The 19,347-nt window shown below is 53.0% G+C and overlaps 1 protein-coding gene across 2 annotated transcripts in view; it reads left to right on the top strand.

Annotated features, from left to right (window-relative positions):
• Positions 1-12,818: 12,818 nt before the first annotated feature.
• Positions 12,819-19,347, top strand: part of ZC3H18 (zinc finger CCCH-type containing 18) — a 65,973-nt gene continuing 59,444 nt past the window's right edge. For both annotated transcript variants that reach the window (XM_041771608.1, XM_041771607.1), the window contains exon 1: positions 12,819-12,992. The gene's annotated coding sequence lies outside the window, so the exon portion shown is untranslated. The remainder of the gene's footprint in view (positions 12,993-19,347) is intronic.

Below are 19,347 nucleotides of genomic sequence, written 5' to 3'. Positions count from 1 at the left end.
GCCCCAGGTAGTGTCAATCTGCATTGGAATACGCCTTCCCCAGGCAGGCTCCACACACAGCTGAGGATAATGTTGACAAGGACTTGAAGCTTGGTGCTTTAATGCTCTCAGGGCTTTCCCCTGGAAAAGATGCTTAACACAGTGATGATGGGTAGGAGGTCGTAAGGTCACACCTTGAAGCCTTTGACACTCTGTGCGCCTGACTCTGCCTCTCTCTGTCTCTCTGTCTCTCTGTCTCTGTCTCTAGCTCTGTCTCTCTCTGTGTCTCTGTCTCTGCCTCTATCTCTCTCTCTCCATCTCTGTATCTCTGGCTCTCTCTGTATCTCCATCTTTGTCTCTCTTTCTCTGTCTCTTCATCTCTGTCTCTATCTCCGTCTGTTTTTTCTCTGTCTCCATCTCTGTCTCTGTCTCTGTCTCTATCTCTATATCTCTGAGTGTCACTCTCTCCTCTCATCCATCCGTGGCTCAGTCACAGGTGTCTCCTTCCCTCCATGTGTGCACCTGTCTCAGGCTCCCCACGTGTGGGGCTCCCACTTTCAGAGCCCCGTGGCTGCCCCTGCTTCCCTGAGGTCAAAGCCCCCGGCCATTCACTCTGCTTCCAGCCCAGCGCACAAGGCCTGTGTCTGTCTCCAGGCCTGGCGCTGCCCCCGCCCCCGGGCTTCCAGGCACATCCCTGGCCGCCTCCTGGCCAGCCTCAGACCTGTATTCAACTGTCACCTCCACGAGGCCTCTCTACCTCTCCCTAAGCCCTGTCCCGCATCCTCTGGTCCCCCAACCCCTCAAAGGCCATGCGTGAGCCTGCACCAGTGGCCCTCAGTCCCAACACCCAGAACCAGGTAGGGACGAGCACCTGCATCCCCTCTCTACCCTGCTCTGCCAAGCCACATCTCTGGGCCTCTCTGCCCACCAGCCCCTCCTCTCCTGCCCTCCAGCTCCCCTCCAGCCACCCCAACCTATCTCCACCCGAGACCTCACCCACCTGCTTCTTGGAAGATGTGGGGCCTCCACTGGCCCCCACAGCTGCCTCTCTGGGGTTCCTGCCTCCTACGAGGCCTCGCCACGCTGGCCCCAAGTGGGGCAAGTCGGGCAGCACAGTCTGGAACAAGATTCTCCCAATGAGCCTGTAGAGGACTGTGGCTACCAAGCTCATGGCCCCACTTGGCCTATCAGGTTCCCCATGTGGTCCTTTCATGAAAGGACTCAAGGGCCGTGAAGTTTCAGGGGGCCGGGTGGCTGTGTTGAGGGCGTGGGATGTCCTGCCACTAGGGGACCCCATCCCTGGAGGCCCCCAGGCTCAGCCATGACTGCTGCAGGGCCAGGGACCCCAGGGCCCTTTCAAAGACTTTTGGCCTCTGTGAGAACCCCAGAGGTTTTTTAATTACCCACTTCCGAAAGTCATCAACTGAGGCAGCCAGTGACATCACATGACCCTAATGGCCAGGCTCATGGCTTAGACCCATGTCCCCACACAGCCATAGCCATGGGGTCACCCAGCATGGGCAGGAGATGGCAGCCACTGGAGCCCAGAGAGCCACAGCCCACAAGAACCAGGACGGGCCAGTATTTGGATGTCAGAAGGCCTCAATTGCGTCTCAATTCTGTGTGGCCCTGGACAAGCCGCCTAGCCCATGGGCCAGCCTCCCCAAGACCATGCAGCTAGGAAGGGGCAGAGATGGCTTTGAATCCAGTCAGCAGGCTTCAGAGTCCACATGCCTAACCCTGGGCTACACTGCCTCTTGGGGCTAAGATCAGAGCACGCAGGAAACCCCAGAGAACGTCCAATCCAAATTTCCACTTCCAGGCTGGAAAATATAAGATTGCCTTGGCATCTCAAAGCAAGTTAGCAGCGGAGTTGAGAGACGAGCCCTTCTGACCCCTGCTACCTGGGCCAGGTCTTCTTCTCCCCTGCGTGCTTCTCACCCCAGCTCCCCTCTCTGGAGAGGGGGACTTCTAACCCCAGCTCCCCTCTCTGGAGAGGGGGACTAGAACCACAGCTCAGCTGAGGCTTTTTCTGAGGATCCCAGCCAGGAAGTCCTGGCTGCATTGCTTTGTGTTGAGGGAGATTCATGCAGGGCAGGGCAGGGCCAGGGAGCACCCATTTCTCCACGGTGAATGCCAGGATGGAGCAGGAGAAGACGTTGATGCCCAGGTACTGCAAGTAGGTGATGCCCAGGCAGCCGGCATGCCCATAGGCCCACTGCCCAGGCAAGCTGTCAGAGACATTGGACAGCCCCGTGGCCACCAACACAGTGAGGTCAGCCAGGGCCAGGCTGACCAGGTAGCAGTTGGTGGGGGTGTGCATTGGCCAGGATCCCCATCACGCACACCAGGAGCACCAGGGAAGCTGAGACCATCTTGTACTTGGCCAGGCCCAGGACAGCCTCTCTGCATGCCAGTGACATGTTGCGTCCAGCTTGCTCCTGCTGTCCATGCTGGCTGACCAGCTGCTGGAGGGGGCAGGAAGAAGGAGCTCCAGGAGGGGCTCACGGTGGTGGGGTCAGGGCTTTTGCACCTGCAGAGCCCTACAAGCCAAGCCCCCAGGGACTCGCAGGGACCAGGTGCTTGCCCAGCCAGGGGACAGAATGGCTCCTCTGAGGAACATCAGTTAGCCACTCTGCAAGCTGTTTCCCAGAGTGTCAATATAGGTGACAACCATACCTCACACAGAAGATGGAGGGCGGGAGTAATCCGGGGAAGTGCATGTCAGGCCCTCAGCCTCGCACACCCAGAGTGCTCAGAAGTCAGCTCCCCTGTGCTGGGAGGAAGCCGCACATCATCTCAGTCTCAACAAGCTCATCTGTGAGATGGGGAGACTAGACATCCCTGCTTTGCAGGGACTTAGTGAGTTTCTTAAGAAACACAAGACCCAGAAAGCTGTGGTCCTGGTGCCTGGTTACTATTACAGCTCCAACCTCTCTGAGCCTCAGCATCCCTGTCTGTCAGCAGAGATGACAACAGCAGCTCCCTCCTTGGGTGCTGCAGGGAGTGAGCTAGAGCAACACACCTAGGGGTCACGGAATGCCCCGTCTGGGTCTCCCAGGAGCAGAGCCAGAAGCCAGTTACTGGCTCTTGCCCAGGCCATGGCCATGGCAGACCCTTTCTGGAAACGGCCCAGGATCATCCCTCCTCTCCACTGGCAGCCCACCCTGCCTCCCCACCAGCCAGGCCCACCCACTCTAGGACCTGAAACAGGGGCAGGTGAGAAGCAGGTGAGGTTGAGGCAGACCACACCCAGAGACGGTGGCCAGGCCAGGTTCCTGGCCCACAGCCACCTGGTCTGAGAGGTTAGAAGCCCCCACTGCAGCCCCCATGGGGCAGAGGCCAGGGCACAGAATTAGGGCAGGGCTGGGAGAGAAGTGGTGGGCCCTAAGATGGTGCCCACACACCTGCACACACACAATACAGGCAGCACACACCTGTACATGCAGCCATACACACAGGCTTCACACACCTGTAAGTGCACCTGCGCACACAGGAGGCACACACCTGCCTACATACACAACATACAGACACGTTTCCAGGCATTCACACAAAGAGGCAGCCCGTGGCTCCCCCCACATACACCAAGACGCAGATATGCAGACATACAAGCACACATACACATACAAACATTCATGAACCAAACTCCCCTCCACAGCAGACCCAGCACAGGTGGCCGCACACACAGACACACAGACCTTGACACACACACACGCCACACACACTTCTTCATGGACACAAGCTTGAAGCATTCCCCCCCCCACTCTATACCTAAAACACACAGACCCAAATGCACACGTGTGTGTAAATCACAACATATGCTCACTCACATCCCCATCACACAGGTGTGCATACCTTAACTACAGCTACACCATGCACTCTCTTGCAGAAATACCTAGAATACACCCCCCACACCTGGACTCATAGACACCTGCATACCCAGACCCACATGAGGCCCCCAGGCTCCTTGCTATCCTGAAAATGAGCCTCCCTTTATGTTTAGTCAAAATGACAATCAGCCCCGGATCCCAGCACAGCAACTGTGGGTACCCCCCAAGGGCCTCACTTGCCTCCTGCTGTGGAGGACAGCAGCCCCAGGACTGAACCCACAGTCCTCACAGCAGCCCCCCTGCAGCTTGGGGCTTGCCCCATCCCTGCCTCCTCAGCATCTCAGAGGACCCCATCCTCCCAGCTCCATCACCCAGCCCCACCTGCGTGCTAGCCTTTCTGCATAAAACATTCAGGCAGGTGCGAGGCCACCAGTGCTGGCTCCCAGCCCAGCCCCCAGGAGAAACTTGGAAGTTCAGAGAACTTACTCTATGAGGAGCCTTATCGCCTTCCTCCTCCTCCAGAGACTGGCAGAGGGGGAATAAGCCCCAACACCTCAGCTTTTCCGCGGATGGAGGCTGTTCATCCAGCAGGCTGCAGTGCTGTGCGCAAACGCACGGTGTACACTCATGCACACGGCCCTGCCAATTTCTCTCTGCTCCCCCGCACCCCTCGCCCGCCCCCTGCAGGATTGACTGCCAACCCTGAGGCTGCTGCTGCGGCTTCCCCAGCAGGAGACCCCTTCTGCCACCCTTGCCTCCCCTCCTAGGCCAGGGGAAGGGGCTCCCCGGGAGTTCATCAGGCTGAGGAGGACCCCGTTAGCCAGATGAGCCATTGGCAGTCTAACAGGAGAAGGCAGAAATCCAGGGAGGAGGTGGGGAGGGCATGGACAGGCCCTCTTGCCCTGAGAGGCCAGGCTGGGAGTCACTGGGAAGCGCCCCAGTGTCTACAATCTGCAGGCGAATCTGGCAAGGAGTCCACCCACCGAGGACCCTTCGCAGTGTTGTGGGGAGGAAGGAATGATGCCCTCCCTATGCACCAGTGTGAGTCAGCGGGGACACAGGCCTGGCGGGGGTAGCACTGGCTCAGGCCAAGAGGAAGGACTACAGCCTGAGTCTGAGGGCTCTGAGAAGCAGCGGTGCCCCCAGACCCTTGCTGCCGTGTGCCCCACAAAGGGTCATGGTTGGCACACCTTCTCTTGGCTAGCCTTTAGGTAGAGACCATGAAAGAGCCCCTGAAATGGCCTGGGAAGCAGAAGTCCCAGACTGTTTCCCCCACAAGGCCAGGGCCTGGCTCTTCCAAGGCATTTCAAATGCAGATTTCAGGAGCACCTGGCTGGCTCTGTTGGTAGAGCATGCAACTCTTGATCTCAGGGGTCCAGGATCAATGAGTTCGAGGAGTCACAGGCAAGCACCTCAGAACCAAGAAAGGACCCAGTTAGTGTATGAATTCCTGACCATGAATTGAATGACCAGCAACAGTGCCCTTGCATATGTGTTTTAACACCTTCTCTCCCATAAAGTCTGATGACCCCTAGTGATTTTCTCTCTTTAAATTTTTCACTTTGAAGTATAATAAACATACAGAAAGGTACACCAAACATAAGTTAATGGTTGAATGAATAAGGTGAGCCTGGTCTCCTAGTCCCTGCCCACCCTCTGCAGATGGTCACCATTTCCCTGGCCTTTAGCATAGCCCAAATGCTAGCCTTTATCTTGCCTGCCAGGGAGCTTTCTGTAGCCAGAACCACACATCATGATTTGTGTCCTGCTTATTCTCAGCCTCACTTTGAGAGATTCATCATTGCTGAGTGTGACTGTCACTTATCCGTGCCCATAGCTGTGTGATACTCTGCTGTAGGACCCACTGCGATGTGTCCATGTACAATGGACTGTTGATGGACTTCTGGGTGGTTCCCAGTATGGGGGAATCACAGGCCACACAGTGAGAACTTCCTTGCACGCAAGCTCAGGCTGAGTGGCATTTTCACCAGCTTTTTCCCAAAACTGCAATTTCTGGCACCTGGCTGAGCTCAAGACTACAGAGATCAGGGGAGAGTGCTGATGGGTGCAGAAGACACCTGTACTCAGGCTCAGTCCCTCGTGCCCCTGAGAGTGGCACCCTAGTTCTGCACCCCTGGGAAGGCTGTGATCCTGCGAGCCACCATCATACGGCAGGGTCCCTGCTCCCAGGTGCAGGGCATGTATCTGTGTCCCACCATCCCTGCGGCAATGGCCCCACGGACCCCACGTCTTGGGGCCCACTTCCAGGGGGCACCCCCACCCGTGAATTCAGCCCATGGACAGCTCCGGGCGCTGTCCTCCCTCGCTAGTGCTGAAGCCACCTACTGCCTTATCTGCAGCCTTCCAGGAGCCTCAGGCATGGTGACCTCGGGAGAGAACCGAATCAGGTGACACAGAAGAGCCTAAAAGCCCATCACCACCAAGGCCCGTGGAAGTGAAAACAGGTACAGAGAGGGAAGTGGCTCGCCTGATTGTGCAGTTAACAACAGCAAATGCGATCAGCGGTGGCGACAAGTATGATTCTGGAAACAATCACTACCCCACATGCTGTGCTGTGTGTGCACCACACCTTGGCCCATCCTGAAGGGCAGGATGCCCTCAACAGAGAAGAAGCAGCAGAGCTCGGGCGAGAACCTACCTCAGCCTCACTTGGGGCTCCTCCCCATTCCACCCCCCTTGGCCTTAGTCTTGGGGTATCAGAAAGAGATGGCACCACTGCCTAGAACCTGGGCACAGAGTGGGTTCTCCCAGCCACTAGCTCATCAGTAGACAGACCACACTTCACAGATGAGTCTCCACTGTCTGTGCTCCAGGGGCCCTGCAGCCAACAGCCTCTCAAGAAAACCCCAGTGGATCTCCTGGGGTTATGTAGCAGTCACACAGCTTTTGTTTATAATAAGACCCCTTACTGACAACTTAAATGTCCATTCAGAGTGATAAGAGCAGTAAGATGCTCTGTCCCCACAACAGAACATCTGGCTGTGAAAACCGATGTACTGACTGTCATGGAAAGGAATTCACAACAGAGTGAGAGGAAAGGCATCCATAAGGAATAGGTGAGAATGTGTTCATCTCTACTTGCAACCACCGTCAGGAGCATGCCAGGTGCCAGGTGCGAGGCATGGCCCACGGTATTTTATGTGGCTATCTCAACCATCCCTGCATGCTGGCAACTGTTAACACCACTGTTTTTCAGAAGAGAAAGCAGAGTCTCAGGAAGGCAAGGAATGCCTCACAGGGAGACTGGCAGGCTGGGGTTGACAGGGTGGCAAAGCCCCACCCTCTGTGCAGTCAGGGGGCCTCGCTTCTCCACGTGGCCATGCCAGCAGAGAAGCTGGATGTCCTACAGCAGCCCAGGGCCCCAAGGGCACACAGTGACTTTCCCCGCCCCTGCCAGCTCAAGCCATCATGGGCCAGCACAGATCAAGGGCCTGGTCCAGAGCATGAGTCCCGGTAGCCAGGGCTCCCCGGGTCCATCTTGGAGACTGCCTACCACAGTCCCCTTGTCTCCAGAAAGGGCTTCACTGACAGCTGGGATGGGTAAGCCACTGATTGCATTGCAGTGTGGAACGAGGATGCTGTGCCCACTCTGTCACTGTGGGAAGAAGTCCTGGCCCCAGGTAAAGGTTGCAAATTGGGAACTAAACTGACATTCATTCATGCAATCATTCGTTCATTGATTCACTCATTCATCCACACCAGAGAGGAGAGAGCAGGCAGCCACTGCTCAGCTGGGGCTGAGGGTCATCCCTGGATGTATCCAGGAACGAAAAGGGAGAGGCCAGGTGGGGTCAGTGATGGGCAGCCTTTGGGAGTCTGAGACAAGGCCTAGAGGGGACAGGGGTCCCCCACGAATCAGGAGGGCCCTTCCTGCAAGCCACATCTGTAGCTGTCTCCCAGGAGTAAATTTCAAATACAGAAAAAAGCTGAAAAGAAATGTGTACTTCCATTAATTTACTCATGAAGCTGGAGAAAGAACCTCTGGTCAAAGATGAAAGAAAATGTGTGTGCATGTGCATGCCCCTGGCCAGGTGGGAATGGACAGCACGGGAACATCCAGGAGCTGAGGCCTGCCCTGCCTTCCTGGCATCATCAAGGGGCCACCTAGAGAATGAGAAGGGCTGAGGCATCCAAGCGGCTAGAGCAGCATCCGCCAGCCCCCACCCTGTCCCACATCTCGCTCCGAGGAGCAGAAAACACCTGGGTTAGCGTGCCCTCTGGTGGCTGCTTGAGAAAATAGCAGAGGTTCATGCGCAGGCATTGCCACCTTAAAGAAATGAGAACGTCTGTGACCCCCAACTTTGGCCCCTCCACCTGCTAAAATCACCTGTAAAAGCCCAACGTACTGATACAACTGCATATACGCATTTGGAGGGCAGCCAATACAGGCAGCTTGTGAGGCTGTGACCTCTAAACAAAGAGAAACAACAAAGTGAGCCCCACATCCCCCTAGGGGTGGGGGAGAGCAGTGGGGCATGGACAGCAGTAAGCGTGGCCTTGTTGAGCTGAGGAGACAGTGTCTAAACCGTCTGGAACTTTAGAGGAAAGCCTACAGGGAAGGAACCCAGAATCCTCAGGTGGTGGCAAAGTGCTGTGCTGCTCACCTAACTGGGGAAACTGTGAGAACTAGCAAAGAAGGGACCCTGGGGAGACAAACAGGTGACAGAGCAGCATGGCAGCAGGAGAAGCAGATTGCAGATCAAGCCTGAGGACGCGGAGCTGGGGCAGATGGCGCTGACCATCCTCTAAGAGCACAGGCACTCCACTCAGAGGAGTATGGAGGAAGCCTAGAAACTAGATTTAACTGGGCCCAGCAATGGGTTGACACCACCTGCCTATGCGAATAAAGTCTCACCCCCTTTGGGAGAAGATAAGGCCATCCCAGCGCCCCACAAAAAAAGTATCCACAATGTCCAATGTCAAATAAAAAGTACAAGGCATGCTATAAATGGGACCAGATCACTGAAAACCAAGAGGAAAAGCAACGGACCTCACAGGTGACTCAGATGTGGGAGCTTCAGATGAGGCTTTAAAATCACCAACATGTCCCTGTTGTCATGTCATGTCCCTGCTCCAGAGTCTACCGTGGCTCCCCATCACTCCTTGATGGAGCTGTCAATGCCCTTCTTGGAAGCAGCTTCCCGGGGTGGAAAGTAAACAGCTTTGTCTGCATCTGTATCTTTACAAATATAATATATCTACACTTGACATTCATATATTACAATGTTTAACATGTTATACAATATTGCAACCCACTATAAACATTTGAACCACTTCCATTCTTTCCCCTTTGTTCTTCTGGTTATTACTGAGAGTGATTATCCTTGTCCATGTCTCCTCGTGGCCACAGGCAAGACAGTCCCAGGCCAGTGGTTCTTGCCCTCCACAGGGCACTGGATCCCCAGGCCTGTGACAAGGCAGATGGCCGGCTCCACTGCCAGAGCTCCCGACCCCAGAACAGCTCAGGGCAGAGCCTCACAGTCCCATGGTGTTGCTCTGCCGCTTGGGGACTCCACTTCTAGGATGCCTGTCTTGGGTTGCCTTATGGGTCACAAAGCACTTCTTTCATATGCCTGGTATTTTCCAAAGGGGAATCACTCTCTGTAATAAAGTGGCTGTGGACCAGTGTAGACTGCCACCCTTGTTAAACTTAGACCCCATGCCCCACGATCCCTGTGCAAACTCCTGTCATGACTTGGTGTGTGATGGCAGCTCTCTCATGCTCTAAGTGGTGTTCACGCAGGCCCATTGGCTTTGACCAACCCAGTGGCCCTGGTCACATGGCACCACGCCTGTCAGTACTCTGAACATTTGGGGAGCCTGCCAGCTAGCGTCAGAGCGGTCACAGCCAGAGTCACCTCAGCTGGAGACACAGAACGCCTGGGGTGGGTGGTCTGGCTTCCAGGGTGAGGTCCCAGTCTGCCCTTCACAGCTTCTATTTCCTCTACTGTGAAATGGAGATCTCAGTGGGGGCCACCTCCCAAGGATGTCACGGCTGCATCCAGCATGAGGCCTGCCCTGAATGGAGAGCTCTGTGACCCAATGACCGGGTATGCCTGTCACCTCGTGGCCTCCTCCCTCCCTCCAGAGAAGGAGGCAGCATGAGTGAATAGCCCCACTCTACAAAGCAGAGAAACTGAGGCACATGGGCTTACACCAGGGGCCTGCAGCTCAAAGCACAGCAATCCAGGCCCGTGATATTTAGACCCAGAGAGACTGGGTTCTGATCCCATCCCAGGCATTTTCTGTCTTTCTGAATGCTGTCCCCCCAACACACACACGCTCCAGTTGCTGCAGATACTGTGATAGGAGCTCAGTGATTTACTAGGAGCTTGTGGCTAAGCTGTGGAGACAGGCAAGCCTCTGGGAGAAGGTCCATCCCTGGTGAAGCCTGAAGAATAATCGAAGTTCAGTGGGGAAGTGTGGGAGCAGCATCCCAGGCAGCAGGAATGGCATGTGCAATGCCATTGCAGGGGAGGGGGCACGAGAGCTGGGGAGGGGGGAGGCAGGGCAGCCTGGGGGTAGTCCAGAGAGCAGGTGCAACATGTCCAAGCGTTCAAGGGTTCAGAGTTTATGTGGGGGCAGAGGCTGGAGCGGTAAGATTATAGTCAGTGGCTCTCGGTGTCTGAGAGAGGATGGGAAGCAGGGGACAGCGACAAGCAAGGAGGCAGGCGAGGGCTGGAGCCGTGGCTGAATCCTGGCAGGTGGTGATGGTAGATGGAGAAAGGGGAGGTAGCTGGGATTCCTTTAGGAGGTGGACGGTGGACAGAGTCGGGGCCCTCCCCCTCTCCTGCAGAGCCCTCTGCCTACCTCCCCAGCCCTCGAGCCTTCCCTCCTCCCACTGCCTCTCAGCTCTCACCCTGCATCGCCCCCCACCCCGCCCTCTGCCTCAACTTCTTATCTTTCCTTTTTTTAAATAATAGCTTTGTTGGGGTATAATTCATATGCCATAAAATTCACCCTTTTCAAACACCCAATTTAGTGGTTTTTCGTACGTGCCCATCACAGCTAATTCCAGAACGTTTCCGTTACTCCAAAAAGAAACTTTGTTCCCAGGAGCGGTCACTCCCTGTTCCACATCCTGCAGCCCCTGGCGACCACTCAGTCGACTCTCTGACATTATGAATTTGCCTCTTCTGGATGTTTCATGTAAATGGAATGTATTCGTCGGCTCAGGCTGCCAAAACAAAATACCACAGACTGGGCAGCTTAACAGAAATGTATTTGTCACAGTTCTGGAGGCTGGAAGTCCAGGAACAGGATGCTGGTGTAGTCAGGTTCTGGTGAAAGCCGTCTTCCAGGGGAGCAGGCGCCACCTTCTCGTGTCCTCCCACGGTATGCGGAGGAGGAAGGGAGAGAGAACTCTGTGCGCTCTCTTCTTATGATGACTTCATTCCTTCATATGACTGAATAATATCCTATTGTATGGGTAGACCATATGTTATTTATCTCTCATCCGTTGATGAATAAGTAGGCTGCTCCCTCTGGGGCTTCTGTGACTAGAGCTGCCACCAGCACACGTTTGTGCACAGGTGTCTGCGTGCATGTTTCATTTCTCTTGGGCTGCCTACCAAAAAGTGGCAGCACTGGATCCTATGGGAGCTCTGTGCATGCCCCCATTTCCTCCCATGCTCATGTGTTCAGACATCTATGAGTGTATGCAACCTCACAGGGTGCCAGACACTGCCATTTGGCCCAGTGCTGGCAGGCTGCCCCAAGGAGGACATGTTCTTGTATGTACCGCAGGCTTCCTGGAGGAGCAAGATGGGCTGCTCTGCTCAGCGGCTTCCAAAACCCTGCATCACACCCAGAACCCACTTCGTAATTTGCAGGGTCCAGTCCAAAATGAACACGTGGGCCCCTTGTTCCCAAACCATTGAGAATTTTAAGGCCGGGACAGGGGAGCATTCAACCCGGCCCACAACTTTACTCTCTAAAATGGAAAGTGGAGCATGCCACTCTTGATCTTGGGGTTGTGAGTTCAAGCCCCACACTGGGTGCGGAGAGAGCTTAAAAATAAAATCTTGAACTAAAGAAGTGCTGTTTGATGCCCTGCAGGTGGCTCCATCCTGAGGGGCAGTGCAGCAGGGAAGCTGCCCAAACACTCCAAATGCCACATGACATCCTTGTGCTCACAGGAGCTGATCACGTCTAGCAAGATGAGCAGCTGTTTATTCCCAGGGAAATAGTGAAAATTTGCAAACTCTGGCATTGAATCTCAGTATCCACAAAATGATCAATTTTTGTGTTGGCCTGATTATTTCTAAGAAAGCGGGAATGGTTAAAGACCGTAAGCTTTGACATTCAAAATGATTTTTAGGACGCCTGGGTGGCTCAGTGGCTGAGCGTCTGCCTTTGGCTCAGGTCATTAATCCCCGTTTCCTGGGCTCTAGCTCCACATCAGACCCCCACAGGGAGCCTGCTTCTCCCTCTGCCTGTGTCTCTGCCCCCCCCCCCGGGTCTCTCATGAATAAGTAAATAAAATCTAATGCATTTGCATTTTATTGCATTGAAATTTATTGAATTTATTGAATTTATTGCATTGAAAATATGCATTTTCAATGCATTGCATTGGCCGAGTCCGACGGAAATAGCTGACAATGTCCAGGCTTTGAGGTTAAACTCAGGATGGGAAGAGGAGTAACTGCCTGGTGCACACGTCCTCTGGGGCTGGGCGTCTCTGGCGGGGGGGAGGACGAACGCACTCGCCAAGGCCCGCAGCGCGGGCACCCGGCGGGAACCCACCGCGCGAGGCGGCGCGAGGCGTCACGTGACCCTCTCGGTAGGCGTGGCCAGGGCGCCGGCGGCGGGCGGGCTCGGAGACACGCCCCAGGGCGGGGTCTCCGGCGGCGCCTGCGCTGTGGCGGGCTCGGGCGGGCGCGCGCCGCGGGGGCGGGGCCGCGCGGGGGCGGCCGCGCGGAGGCCGGAAGGAAGCGGGCGGAGGGCGGGGCGAGCGAGGGAAGCCCGCCGGCCAGCAGGACGACTGTCGCGGCCTGATGACGTCGCACAATGGCCGGCCCCCGCGGGTAGTGGAGCCCGTTTGTTCCGCCCGCGTCGCGCCTCTCGCCGGAGCCTGTGAGGAGCGGAAGGGCCGAGGGACGTCTTCCCCGCGCCGCCCCGACGCCAGCGGAGCCGTGGCCCCCTCCCCGCCCTCGCGCTGAGGTAAGTGGCGGCGGCGGCGACGGCGGCGGCGGGGAGGCCGGGCCGGCGGGGAGGAGGCCGAGGCGGCCGGGCGGGGAGCGTGGCGGCGGCGCGGAGCCGAGGCCCGGGAGCCCCGGCGCCGCCGCCTCCGGGGAGCGCTCCGGGCTGCCTCCCCGGCCGAGCGTGGCTCTCCGGTCCTGGGAAGGGGTCGCGGAAAGAGGCGCGATCCCGGTTTCGGTCCGCGGCTCGCCGGCCCGGAGGGCCCTGGAAGCTACTCGGAGCCCGCACTCCCCGCGGCTGCCTCTGCGCCCCGTGGCGGAGTCGATTCCCCCGAAGCTGTCATTTCTCTTCCGGGACATTCGCGTGGCACATGTTTGCCGCCCACGGCGGGGGCGGGGGCGGGGGGTAGGGACGCGGGTCCGCCCTCCGGGAGAGACCAGCCTGGACCCGGGATGGGTTCTGCAGGAACTTTGAGCTCTCTGGAGCTCCCGGAACTTGCTCCCTGAGCTCCAGCGTGCACAGGTTGGCTATCTTGGCCGTGCCCCAGCGCGCGCGCCGCTCTAGGCTAAACTTCCTTGCTCCTCTAGTTAGGAGCCCGAAGGATGCGGAGTTCTTTGGATAAACTGACTGTAGCTCTACTGCTGCGACAGCCTAAGACTTGATCTCCAGCCTTGCTTCTGCTAAAAGTTGTTTTCTCGGATACTTTATGACAGCATATGTGCCGTGTAGAAAGGCTGATCGTTTTAAGAGAGCTCTGTTCAGCAAGCTCTTTTGCAAGAGTAGGTCATTCCTCCAATCCGTTTGGGGAAAATGGAAGAAGGGAGTGGTTGGCGTCTGTAGTGCTGTCTCGGGGCAGAGCTCTTTGGGGGCTCCCCTCCGTCCTGTTGCTGTGGAGTGGAGTCTTCGCCCAAGAATTTTACAGCCTGACCACATGTGTGGAGCCTAACCAGCTCTGTGTCCCAAAGGCTGGACCTCCTCTCTGGCTTTGGGTGGGGAATGTCCAGATGTTGTAAGAAAGCTTTGTGGAATCATTCCAGAGAGCCAGCAGGTAAGCTGTGACCTTGCTCCTGTTTAAGAAGGTTTCTTACTTTTTCACAGCTACAGATCATCTCATGGTAAGTGCTTCTCTCCTGAGGAGATTTTGGTGGTCACTCTTAGTCACTTTGGGAGTAGTGTCTTCTGTCACCCACTTTGACGTCCTTCCTTTAAGAGGTTGTAAATCCGAGAAGGTAGGAATCACAATTTTTACACAGATGTACCAGATTTTAGGCATTCAGAAAGGAATTGTTCTATTAAAAGTTGTTATCCTGAATGGTTATGTTTGTGTTTCATTAGTGTTCCTTTGCCAAAACTGCCTTAGAACTTCTGTTTTCGTAATAAATACGTAAGTCATGTGAGAGAATTCAGTCTTGTTCAATAGTCATACCCTGTGTTTAGCCAAAAAAACAGCTAACCTGACTTGGTAGCTCAAGTCTTGGTCATGTACCAGACCAGGCCCTGACTGGTTTCCTGCGATTTCTCAGGGACGTACCTTAGGAGGAGGAATAATCTGCTGCTGCCAGAAGGCCAGGAAAGAACTTTGCAGGTTTCTAAAGGTCACTCAAAAAGAGAAGTTCCCAAAATGCTCTGCACTTTAGCGTTGCCCCTGGAATCCGTGTGCAGCCTTCCATAGTGGCTGCGGAGAGACAGGCAGCACCCACTGCATGTGTGAATTCTGGTGTAGTCTTCTAAGAACAGGGCACTTATTTCCAATTTCTTCCTGGTATGCAACAGGTAGTTTTCCAAGTAACATGATTTTTGTCACCTATTCCACAAGCGTTTATCAGGTATCATCAGCCAAATGCATCCTGCAGTGGAAACACAGTGATGAATGTTTGTCATTTATTGCTCTGGGCAAGTTCACCATCTTGTGGGTCAGAGCACTGAAGAGATAGTTGTAAACTTCACCAGGAATCCTCTTACAAGATGATTGTGTGAGAAGAGCAACTGTGTAAAAACTGTGAGTCCAGAGTTGGTGAAGATGTGATGAGCAGACCTTCCATGTCATTGTCTGCCATTTGATAGGCTGTGCTCCTGACCTGAAGTGTGCACTCAGGTGGTTGCCAGACTGAATTCATCACAGAACAGGACATAGATGCCCAGAGAGACTATGAACCTGCCCAGCCCAGGGCTTGGCACGCAAACCGTCTTCTGACCCCCAGTGACACTTCTCTTCTGTGCAGCAGGCTGTGACTCGAGTTGTTTTTAGTAGGTAGATTCTTTGGCACATATATCTCTGCAAGGTGTTTGCCTGTGTGCAGCCTCATACTATAAAATCTCAAGGGGTTCCATAGGTAAAGGAAAGATACGATTCCTGAGGAAATCGTCAGGGCCTCTAGGGGTGATTATATGTCCCAGTGTGCCTAGGACAGCTCTTTTCATGCCTTTTTTTTCTTTTTTTAAGAATTTTATTTATTCATGAGAGACAGAGAAACGCAGAGACACAGGCAGAGGGAGAAGCAGGCTCCATGAAGGGAGCCCAACGCGGGACCCGACCCCGGGTCTCCAGGATCAAGCCCTGGACTGAAGGCGGCACTAAACCACTAAGCCACCCAGGGATCCCTCATGCCTATTGCAATTGTTAAACATGCCCCCTTTTCACACTTGACCCAGTTCAGACAGTAAATTAGATGGAACATTGCCACTAAGGGCCAGCTGTGTGCTGAGCTTGGGGAACATGGAGGTGAGTCTGAACCCTTCTACTTACGTACTTCATGGAGGGGAGGGGTCTGCCAACAGACTTTGCAGACAAATAGTTGTGGACAACGTGATAAGTGTGTATATGTACTAGAATAACACATAATATACTTAGGGCAAGACTTCTCAATCTGGGGATGCTGGGTAATGGGGTTTTGAACTCCCTGAAGTGGAAAATAAATTGCCCATATTCAAGTTTTTCTAGGAAGAGGAGCCATCCCATCTCCCTCCCTCATCAGATTCTCAAAACAGTCCATGCCCCCCTCAAGACACAGCACCACTACCCTAGAACACTAGGCTGCCCTCCTGGAAGCAGGTGCACTCAGGACCTTTAGCCCTGCTACCTTCTGGTCAGCTCTGAAAACTGTCTTTGAAAGTCAGGAAGTTAGTTATCTTTGTGTCCTTGGAATGTGGAAGTGATTTCCAAAATTTAAACTGTGGGGCAGGACATGTACTCAGTAAGTACTTCTTAAAATTACTTATCCTGCCATAGTACACCAGCCTCTCAGGATTGTGATTTCAGTCAGCATTTCCTGTGGCGTCATTATAAAGGTGTGCACCTTTGGGGTTTCTTTTCTTGGATTTGTGTATAGTTTATGTGCCCGAGATTCAAATTTAAATAAATAAATTCAAATTAAAATAAATGATTGATGTGACAAATTGGATCTCCATATGTTCATCACTTTTAACTAATAGACTATATGAATCATATGTTAAGTTTCCCACATATATGAGAAGGTTTGTTTCTAGAGGGGATTAGATAGAGGTGTAGATGGATCAGCACAGAACTTAAAAATGGAGAAAAAGAAAACAGGCAGAATCTTCTGGTTCAGTAGAAGTCCCAGTATGTGTGGGTTCTGTTCCAAAAAAGAGTTTATAAAATCAGTTTGGAACTCAGGTCCCATTTTCTTGTAGAAACAATGGCAAAAAGCAGGGCTGGCTCCTCTGCAGGTAGCACCAGCCCGTTTCACGCATAGTGTGGAGCTCTGTAGTAGATAACACGCCCTAGAGGCAGCTCTGACTCGCGGTCCCAGGATATCCGCTCAGTGGCCATGTGGCCTAGGTCTCCTTATCTGTGACAGGTGCCCAACACAGAGGGGTCATCTCTTAGAAGATGGTGGTGGCTGTCAGCTTCATTGCAGACATCGTTGCAATGATAGAGTCTTGCATTGAGTAGAGAACTATTTGTTAAGTGAAACCATGAATGAATTACTCCTAAGTGCGCCCAGAGACTTGAAATGCATCTGAGAGGGGTGATAGAAGTCTGGTTCTTAGAAATTGAGGATTGCCTTTACTCATCTTTTCACTAATTCAGCTTGAATTTAAATGCGTGGAACCTGTGCCAGTCATGTTATCAGATTTATCTCATCTAATGGTTTCAACAATCTTGTCAAGTAGATACTGTTGTCCCTATATTTCAGATGAAGAGACTGCAGTGTGGCAAGTTTATACAGTTGATCTGAGATCCTGAAGCTAGGCAGCAAAGGGGCTGAAGTCCAACTCTCATGCAGAGCCCCCACTGTTGCACTGTGTGTCTCATAAAGATGGAGCACACCAAGGACCCCTGGTGGCTCAGCGGGTTGAGCAACTGCCTTTGGCTCAGGACGTGATCCCGTGATCCCTGAATCGAGTCCCACATTGGGCTCCCCGCCTGGAGCCTGCTTCTTCCTCTGCCTATGTCTCTGCCTCTCTCTCTCTCTCTCTCTGTCTCTCATGAATAAATAAATAAAATATTTTTTAAAAAAAGATGGAGCACACCAGGGGTAAATCGACCACTGTTTGCATTAGTTGAGGTACTCTCTGTCTTCCATTTCTTACTCTAGGATTTGATTTTTAAGTTCCCAAAATATAAAAGTAGTTTGGTTGGATCTAATCATAACAATGAAACCAAAGTGCAAACCAGTTTGCATCTGAACCCCAGAAAAACCTGGGTTGTTACCAGGTTGGGAGAATTTGTGGCTCTGAGCTGGAATAGTATGTTGCCAGGCCAGTAGCAGACTTGGGGGTATTTTCTGCAGCTTATCAGTTGCATGATTTTTAAACCAGTTTGAGAAATGTATAATTTTAGATAATAGTTGATTGGTTTGTTTTCAGGATCATACATTTTGTCCCTGGACTATAAATGTGAGCATCAGAATTTGTCTGGGGTGCCTGAGTGGCTCATTGGTTGAGCATCCAACTCTTGATTTTAGCCTAAATCATGATCTCAAGTGCGTGAGATTGAGCCCCACATTGGGCTCCACACTAGATGTGGAACCTGCTTAAGATTTTTTCTCTCTCACCCTCTCCTCTTTAAAGAAAAAAAGAATTTGTTAGGTTTCTTTCTTTTTTTTTTTTTTTAATTTTTATTTATTTATGATAGTCACAGAGAGAGAGAGAGGCAGAGACACAAGCAGGCTCCATGCACCAGGAGCCCGATGTGGGATTTGATCCTGGGTCTCCAGGATCGCGCCCTGGGCCAAAGGCAGGCGCCAAACCGCTGCGCCACCCAGGGATCCCAATTTGTTAGGTTTCAAGTAGGATGTCTTAAGATTCCATGTGACTGCTTGCCCACAGGATATAGGTCTAGATTCAGTGGCTGGGGAGATGCTGTCCTGTGAAGAAGGCTTCTTATATATAATGTAATAAAAATTATCTAGAGATGGGCATAGGACTCATACACAAAAATCTTAACTAACCAGTAAGGAAGGGGAAAGGACCCTGAGTGGCTGCTGTGCTCCACCCTCCATGTCTGGTCCTGTCTGGGACAGCTGAGAGTGAAAAGCCCTTAGTTTTTGGGCACCGCGTTCATCTTTACTGTAGGTGGTAATCATGCTCTGCATGGGGACAGCCTCTGCCCTGTGGGGAGTAGGGCTCTACTGCATTTTCAGCAGTCTACCCTTTGAGGACTTTTTTTTTTTTTAAGATTTATTTATTTGTTTGAGAGAGCACAAGCACGCATGAGTGTGGGGAGGGCAAAGGGAGAGAGAGCATCTCAAGCAGACTCTGCACTGAGCATGGAGCCCAACACAGGGCTTGAGATCATGACCTGAGCCGAAACCAATAGTTGGACACTTAACTGACTGCGCCCCCCAGGTTCCCCTTGAGGACTGACTTTGAAAACTCTCCCTGGGTAGTCCTTCCTCTGGATAGTGCAGTTAGGAAGACTGAAAAGTGAATCCTTTTCAAAACTGTCCTGCAAGTGAATTGATTGGTTTGCAAATGTCTATTATTGCTCACCATTTAGTTGATTTGTAAAGTGGGGAAGTTTAAGTAATTTGTCCTAATGGGTACTCAATTATAATAATTTCCATTAACTGCCCCCCAAAAAGTGTTTTTAACTACAGGTTAAGATACCACCTCTGGGCATATGTGTCTTTAAACACAGGTTTTCCTTTCAAAAGTATGAACTTGAGGGATCCCTGGGTGGCGCAGCGGTTTGGCGCCTGCCTTTGGCCCAGGGCGCGATCCTGGAGACCCGGGATCAAATCCCACGTCGGGCTCCCGGTGCATGGAGCCTGCTTCTCCCTCTGCCTGTGTCTCTGCTCCTCTCTCTCTCTCTCTCTGTGACTATCATAAATAAATAAAAATTAAAAAAAAACCAAAAGTATGAACTTGAAAGATACATGTTTAGCTTTTGGTTATATAAGTACATAAAATA

The sequence above is a fragment of the Vulpes lagopus genome, chromosome 10 (genome assembly GCF_018345385.1).
Source record: "Vulpes lagopus strain Blue_001 chromosome 10, ASM1834538v1, whole genome shotgun sequence".
In the NCBI taxonomy this organism is placed as follows: Eukaryota; Metazoa; Chordata; class Mammalia; order Carnivora; family Canidae; genus Vulpes; species Vulpes lagopus.
The sequence above is the reverse complement of the archived record's forward strand: the minus strand, read 5'-3'. Positions and strand labels throughout refer to the sequence as shown.